This window comes from Trichomycterus rosablanca, chromosome 4 (genome assembly GCF_030014385.1).
Source record: "Trichomycterus rosablanca isolate fTriRos1 chromosome 4, fTriRos1.hap1, whole genome shotgun sequence".
NCBI lineage: Eukaryota > Metazoa > Chordata > Actinopteri > Siluriformes > Trichomycteridae > Trichomycterus > Trichomycterus rosablanca.
In genome coordinates, this window is record NC_085991.1 from 38,917,358 (window position 1) to 38,926,643 (window position 9,286).

Sequence of the window (9,286 nt, forward strand, 5' to 3'; positions counted from 1 at the left end):
ATTTCTTTATCAGTTATCCAATTTAGAATTATTGGAAAGAAAAGACAGCTGACATTAGCTTTGTTTTTTATATTAATAATATTTTAAAGATGATGTTTTTCACAACTAATAGTTTTATGTTATAATAAAATTTGTTCAATAATTTTGTGTGATGTTTGCTTGTTCACATCTTATTTATCTTCAGTATACACTGATCAGCCATAATATTAAAACCACCTCCTTGTTTCAACACTTACTGTCCATTTTATCAGCTCCACTTACCATATAAAAGCACTTTGTAGTTCTACAATTAGTTCTGACTGTAGTCCATCTATTTCTCTACATACTTTTTAGTATGTAGCCTGCTTTTACCCTGTTCTTCAATGGTCAGGAGCCCCACAGGACCACTACAGAGCAGCTATTATTTAGATGGTGGATCATTCTCAACAATGCAGTGACACTGACATGGTGGTGGTGTGTTAGTGTGTGTTGTGCTGGTATGAGTGGATCAGACACAGCAGCGCTGCTGGAGTTTTTATATACCATGTCCAGTCACTGTCCACTCTATTAGACACTCCTACCTAGTTGGTCCACCTTGTAGATGTAAAGTCAGAAGCGATCGCTCATCTTTTACTGCTGTTTGAGTTGGTAATCTTCTAGACCTTTATCAGTGGTCACAGGACGCTGCCTACGGGGCGCTGTTGGCTGGATATATTTTTGGTTGGTGGACTATTCTCAGTCCAGCAGGGACAGTGAGGTGTTTAAAAACTTCATCAGCACTGCTGTCTTATCCACTCATACCAGCACAACACACACTAACACACCACCACCATGTCAGTGTCACTGCAGTGCTGAGAATCATCCACCACCTAAATAATACCTGCTCTGTGGGGGTCCTAACCATTGAAGACCAGCAGGAAAGGGGGTTAACAAAGCATGCAGAGAAACAGGTGGACTCCAATTGTAGAACTACAAAGTGCTTCTACATGGTAAGTGGAGCTGATAAAATGGACAGCAAGTGTAGAAACAAGGAGGTGGTTTTAATGTTATGGATGATCGGTGTATATTTCTTACTGGTCAGATTTGCAGGGATTTCAGAGCATTATACACAAGGTACAAGGTCATCACAGAACATTACAGAGTTCCATATTTAGAGTGAGCTATTTAATTAAGCAAATCCTATTTACGTGTTGTGAGCGGGGAATAAAACCTAAGCACCCAAAAGAACCCCACACCAGCAAGAACATAGCAAACTCCACACAGATTGTAACCGGAAATATGGATTGACCCCAAGTCTCCAGGACCCTTTGGGACCACCAACACCAATCCCTCTGACACCAATACCACCTTCTAATCTAGTCTTTAAACATCAGTTGACAAATGCTATGTAAACAATAAATTCATATTTATTATTTCTATGCATTTAAGCCATCAGGGTTGTTATGGTTCCAGAGCATAGCCTGGACAAGAGCATTAATTGTCTAACAAAACTTGCTGCCCCTTTTTTTTTTAAATACTAAACAACACGAATAATAATAATAAAAATATATGATAGTCATAACTAATGTGCTAAGCTTCGGTGGGTACTGTTGGGAGAACATGGTGTTGCATTTTGGATAATGACTATTGGATAAGCTCTGCTATTACTACATTCAAGAGGTGATCATTACGTTTTGTATATAAGGTAACAACATGTTTAAAAAGAAATATTTTATGTTATTAAAACACAATTAAATGACTTACTAAATATGCATACATTTAACTATGTAAGTTTGAGCTGGAACCGAGCTAAGGACCGACACCACGCCGACTTCAACTACATCTGAATCAGTTTAAGAACAAACTCAAACCCGAGGACTGCTGGCCGAGAACACAACAATATACACAAACTGAACGCCGAAACACAATGCTGCAAGCTTAGCTGTTTCAGGAATATAGTATAAAGACTAAAACTCACACAATTAAAACACCACTGCATTCGCTGACAATGTATCAGAGTACAAGAGTCGCTAACACTGCACTCTTACCATTTGTGGCTGTGAGCACTAATCGGTTCCGACCGATCGTTTGTTTAGTTACGATCTCGTTGACTCGAAATTCCTGACCATATAACAATACAAATGTTCAAAATTCCCGATATTGTGAAAAGAGAAGATATAGTGCAAAAAAACGAACAATATAGAGGTTTCCTTCTCTCCAGCTGCTAATTTGAGTTTCCGTTCCACCTTAAATGGTGGCACAGTTCTTTTGTAAAGCCTGTGGATAGCTGTACTATTTAAGGTGGAACGGAACTTGACCAAGCTCGCGAATACTTAGCTGAATAGCTGATAGCTGAATTTAGGTCAAAGGTTACGCGTCGATTAATTTCCCTAAACCCATTAAACTGTTTACATGATTTTATCTTCCGCCTAAAACTGCATAAGTAAATTCAAAGATTTTAAAACTGACAGGGATACAACTGAAGTAATTGTATGGCTTATAGAGAATTTCATTATAGATATATAGACATAGATATACTTTATTTGTCATGTACAGGTGTACAGTACAATGAAATTCTTTCTTCGCATATCCCAGCTTGTTTGGAAGCCGGGGTCAGCGCTGGAGTCAGCCATCGTACAGCAGACAGGGTTAAGGGCCTTGCTCAAGGACCCAACAGTGGCCACATAGCAGAGCCTGGATTTGAACAGCCAATCTTCCGGTTGGTAGCCCAAAGCTCGACCCACTAGGCTACCACTGTCCAAAATTTTGAATGCAATAAAACCATTTAACACTGGTCAGCAAGGTACGTTGTAGGAAATAACTAAAACTTGAGAAACATAAAAACTAGGGCTGTCACACGATTAACATTTTTAATAGAGATTAATCGCGATTAAAGATCGAGATTAATCGCGATTAAATATCCAAATTAATCGCGATTAATCAACTGCAAAAATAACTAAGCAAAATTTGAACAGTTATGCACATTTCTATTGCAAGAAAATGTTTACTAATAAAAAATGTAATAAAATTATAAAATTTGTAAATCTATATTATTTTTAGAAAGCCAGCCAGTGCATATACAGAGTTGTTAACAGCTACCCATCTTTCAGCCAGTTATTTAAAATGAAAGTCTGTTCACATTATCTGGTTAAAGTGAGGATCTTTTCCTGTTCGTAACCCTGCCACTGAAAACAGGTGCTCAGGGTACTAATATGAACCATTTCTAGATGCAACACGTATAACGTCATGACCCACATCGATAATTATGTTAAAGCGTCTACAGTCCATTGCGATCCATTTAACACCAGTGTTTGTAATGTTTCCACGACATGTATAGTTCATGGGCTTTCCATCCAAATTCCTCTGAAATAAAGTTAGACTGAGTCTGAGCTCATTTTGCCTGTATCGCATATCCGTGCGCGCAGATGACCGACGAGACAAATACGTGCTTTGACCAAAGATGATATTAAAGTGTCAATTAATAACTGTAATTTTGTCTAGTGATTATTTCTCACGCTTTTTGAAAACAAAAATTATGATTCGAAACACACTACATTTTGCAATATGTAGCAGCAGCAGTTCGAGTAATTTGTAACTCACAACCACAAACTGGAAAAAGACCGGTGTTATCACTATACAGTATAAACACAATAATGCTGTGTTAAAGCAGCGCAAATTACCAGTGACGTATGTTTAAAGTGGCACAAACACAGCCCAATAAAAAACGTTTGATTACAAATTTTATTCTCGATTAATTTTTGTAATCACTATTACAATTTTAATTAACAGCCCTAATAAAAACACATAACATATGAAAACAATTCAACGAGTCATTGTTAGTTTGGTTTAGTTTATCTGCTTATCTGTTTATCTGGTGGTACAACATTACAATGTTATAAGATGTAAAGATATAGATTGAACACTTTATTGTATTCATGGTGGGTCTAGAGCTGATCCTGGAAACACAGGGTGCTATTACTATCTGGACAGGGTGTTTCACAATTACTGCCACCTGGGAGGATTGGCATGGCTTTGGGAGGTGGAAAAGAAGTACTCACAAGAAAACAACATAGAGGAGAACTTGACATACTCCAAGTGAGTGACTAAAATATGTAGTATTCGTTATTCATATTTGGCCACAACTCTGACAGGATCGTCACAACTCTGACTCTGGATTATTGTGATTATTTTAAAACATATTAATACAATATTGCAAATGCTAATTGCATATACTTTTTAAATGACAATTTTAATTTGCAGGTCCCTGCTCTACAACAGTAACTGACTATTTCTCTCCATTAAACTACTCAGATGCTAGTCTGGTCTCACATAATCTAGAGACTACTGTGACTTCCTTTTAGGCAGATCTTTTTATTTTGTTTGTTTGTTTATTAGGATTTTAACATCATGTTTTACATTTTGGGTTACATTCATGACGAGAACACTATTTACTCATTACACAAGGTTCATCACTTCTCAGGGTTATGTCGAACACAGTTATGAACAATTTAGTGTCTCCAATTAACCTCACTTGCATGTCTTTGGACTGTCCGAGGAAACCAGAGCACCTGGAGGAAACCCATGCAGACACTGGGAGAACATGCAAACTCGACACAGAAAGGACCCGGACCGCCCCATATGAGGATCGAACCCAGGACCTTCTTGCTGTGCGGCGACAGTGCTACCCACTTAGCCACCATGCCGGAACTTTTTATTTTCACCATCAAACACATATAATTGATACAAAATGCAGCTGCACCTTTAGTGCACTTTTAGTTCTCAATCTACCCAAGCACTGCTTTAACACCCCATTGGTCAACTTCCCTTAATGGCCTCCTATAGCTTTCGGCATAAGATTAAAAACAATAACTCTGCCGCTCAGGTGGCGCAGCGGTAGAGTACGCTAGTGCACCAGAGTTGGGGTTCTGAATGCATCGCATCGAATCTCAGCTCTGCCTTTCCGACTGGGTTGGGCGGCAGCATGAACAACGATTGACTGTTGTTCAGGGTTAGAGGGTAGAGAGTCGGATCATAGGTCCTCATAACTGGTACAACTGCGGTTTCTGCTGGCTGACTGATGGCGCCTGAACAGGGCTGAGGAATAATGCTGATGGGGGTGTGACCCTCCGTACACAGCGTCCATTAGTGTATGAACTCGACTCGTGCAGGTGAAAAAAGCAGTCTGTACTGATTGCGTACCGGAGGGGGCACAAGTCAGTTGAGAGGCATCCTCAAAGGGTCGGTGAAGGGTCGAACCAGTATAGAGGACGCAATCAGGGTAATTGGACACGACTAGAATAGGGGAGAGAAATTGGGAGAAAATTGGGAGAAAAAAGTGGGGAAAAATTGATTTAAAAAAAACCCCAATAACTCTTCTGTTCCATGTACCCTTTAAATCCTAAGTCTGGCTTGCCTTGACCCACACCTAAGGACTTAATGATGATAATCATTAAGCATCTTTTTGATGTTCTGGCACCCAGGTATTGGAAAGAACTGTCCAAATTACAAAATCTCTCAGTGTTTATAGGGGACAGCTTAAGATTTACCCTTTCCTAGTATTTAAGCAAAAAACTGGCCTTACACTTACTTATAACAATGTTTTTTGTCCTTAACCATATCACATTCATACAAGGCTGAATTGTGTTCCTAAATGTTACATATTTGTGCCAGAGCATTGTAATGTTTACTGAAAAGGACACAAAGCACTTCTCTAGATTATTCTGGATGACATGAAAAACCAAATGCTATAATTGTTTTATAAAACCATTTAAACCTTTTTTAAACGATATTCATCAAAATGCAGATTTCACCAACATGTACAACTCTAATGATTAAATATTGATCTACTGAATTTAAGTTTGGTTTCTAGATTTGATGCACTCCTCTTTTTACTCCAAAGTTCGTAGTAATGAAAATCTAGCAAGCAAGCATAACAGGCGAAACGTCCATGCATGCACTTTAGCTACAAGACTGACTTCTTAATCACCTACAAGCATGTCTGTTCGAAACCATCGCGAACAAACTCAAATTTTACAGTGAACACGGACACACTAACACTTACAACCATGCACCATTAAAACCACATCGTAAAGTAGCTGTGTACTCTCCGTTCAAGCTGCTTTGTTTGTTTGCATGAGCATGCTAACTGTATGTAGCCTACAAACAAAATACAACTGTAGGCATGACAGATCACAGCTAACACTTCCTTTATGTATACACAAACCAAAAGCACTTACGTTAAGTGACTTCATCATGCATTCGATGTGATTACGTACCAAGTTTCCTACTTGATGAGTTTGAATGGACTACATGGAGTAACGACAACAGCTACTTCTGCAGGTTCTAAACCCAGGGTGACGGCCTAATCTAGTGACGTAATCGTGCCGGGGTGCAGAAATACAAGATACGGTGCAGCGATATGCAGCTCAGTCAGTGTCCCATATTAATAGATGTCGTATATTCAAACCTACAAATCTCATTACACATGCAATGGCTACATATAAAACATCCCTGTTGATCCATCCATCCATTCATACATCCTTCCATACATACATACATACATCCATACATACATACATCTATCCATACATACATACATACATACATACATACATACATCTATCCATACATACATACATACATACATACATACATCTATCCATCCATCTATCCATCCATCCATCCATCCATCCATCCATCCATCCATCCATCCATCCATCCATCCATCCATCCATCCATACATACATACATCTATACATACATACATGCATACATGCATACATGCATACATTCATACATCTATCTATCTATCCATCCATCCATCCATCCATCCATCCATCCATCCATCCATCCATCCATCCATCCATCCATCCATCCATCCATACATACATACATCTATACATACATACATGCATACATGCATACATGCATACATTCATACATCTATCTATCTATCCATCCATCCATCCATCCATCCATCCATCCATCCATCCATACATACATACATACATACATACATACATCTATCCATCCATACATACAGGGGTTGGACAAAATAACTGAAACACCTGTCATTTTAGTGTGGGAGGTTTCATGGCTAAATTGGACCAGTCTGGTGGCCAATCTTCATTAATTGCACATTGCACCAGTAAGAGCAGAGTGTGAAGGTTCAATTAGCAGGGTAAGAGCACAGTTTTGCTCAAAATATTGCAATGCACACAACATTATGGGTGACATACCAGAGTTCAAAAGAGGACAAATTGTTGGTGCACGTCTTGCTGGCGCATCTGTGACCAAGACAGCAAGTCTTTGTGATGTATCAAGAGCCACGGTATCCAGGGTAATGTCAGCATACCACCAAGAAGGACAAACCACATCCAACAGGATTAACTGTGGACGCAAGAGGAAGCTGTCTGAAAGGGATGTTCGGGTGCTAACCCGGATTGTATCCAAAAAACATAAAACCACGGCTGCTCAAATCACGGCAGAATTAAATGTGCACCTCAACTCTCCTGTTTCCACCAGAACTGTCCGTCGGGAGCTCCACAGGGTCAATATACACGGCCGGGCTGCTATAGCCAAACTTTTGGTCACTCGTGCCAATGCCAAACGTCGGTTTCAATGGTGCAAGGAGCGCAAATCTTGGGCTGTGGACAATGTGAAACATGTATTGTTCTCTGATGAGTCCACCTTTACTGTTTTCCCCACATCCGGGAGAGTTACGGTGTGGAGAAGCCCCAAAGAAGCGTACCACCCAGACTGTTGCATGCCCAGAGTGAAGCATGGGGGTGGATTAGTGATGGTTTGGGCTGCCATATCATGGCATTCCCTTGGCCCAATACTTGTGCTAGATGGGCGCGTCACTGCCAAGGACTACCGAACCATTCTGGAGGACCATGTGCATCCAATGGCGGTGCCGTGTATCAGGATGACAATGCACCAATACACACAGCAAGACTGGTGAAAGATTGGTTTGATGAACATGAAAGTGAAGTTGAACATCTCCCATGGCCTGCACAGTCACCAGATCTAAATATTATTGAGCCACTTTGGGGTGTTTTGGAGAAGCGAGTCAGGAAACGTTTTCCTCCACCAGCATCACGTAGTGACCTGGCCACTATCCTGCAAGAAGAATGGCTTAAAATCCCTCTGACCACTGTGCAGGACTTGTATATGTCATTTCCAAGACGAATTGATGCTGTATTGGCCGCAAAAGGAGGCCCTACACCATACTAATAAATTATTGTGGTCTAAAACCAGGTGTTTCAGTTATTTTGTCCAACCCCTGTACATACATACATCCATACATCCATACATACATACATACATACATACATACTGTACATACATCCATACATACATACATCTATACATCCATCCATCCATCCATACATACAGTGTATCACAAAAGTGAGTACACCCCTCACATTTCTGCAAATATTTTATTATATCTTTTCATGGGACAACACTATAGAAATAAAACTTGGATATAACTTAGAGTAGTCAGTGTACAACTTGTATAGCAGTGTAGATTTACTGTCTTCTGAAAATAACTCAACACACAGCCATTAATGTCTAAATAGCTGGCAACATAAGTGAGTACACCCCACAGTGAACATGTCCAAATTGTGCCCAAATGTGTCGTTGTCCCTCCCTGGTGTCATGTGTCAAGGTCCCAGGTGTAAATAGGGAGCAGGGCTGTTACATTTGGTGTTTTGGGTACAATTCTCTCATACTGGACACTGGATATTTAACATGGCACCTCATGGCAAAGAACTCTCTGAGGATGTGAGAAATAGAATTGTTGCTCTCCACAAAGATGGCCTGGGCTATAAGAAGATTGCTAACACCCTGAAACTGAGCTACAGCATGGTGGCCAAGGTCATACAGCGGTTTTCCAGGACAGGTTCCACTCGGAACAGGCTTCGCCAGGGTCGACCAAAGATGTTGAGTCCACGTGTTCGGCGTCATATCCAGAGGTTGGCTTTAAAAAATAGACACATGAGTGCTGCCAGCATTGCTGCAGAGGTTGAAGACGTGGGAGGTCAGCCTGTCAGTGCTCAGACCATACGCCGCACACTGCATCAACTCGGTCTGCATGGTCGTCATCCCAGAAGGAAGCTGAGGCACAAGAAAGCCCGCAAACAGTTTGCTGAAGACAAGCAGTCCAAGAACATGGATTACTGGAATGCCCTGTGGTCTGACGAGACCAAGATAAACTTGTTTGGCTCAGATGGTGTCCAGAGTAACTTAGAGTAGTCAGTGTACAACTTGTATAGCAGTGTAGATTTACTGTCTTCTGAAAATAACTCAACACACAGCCATTAAT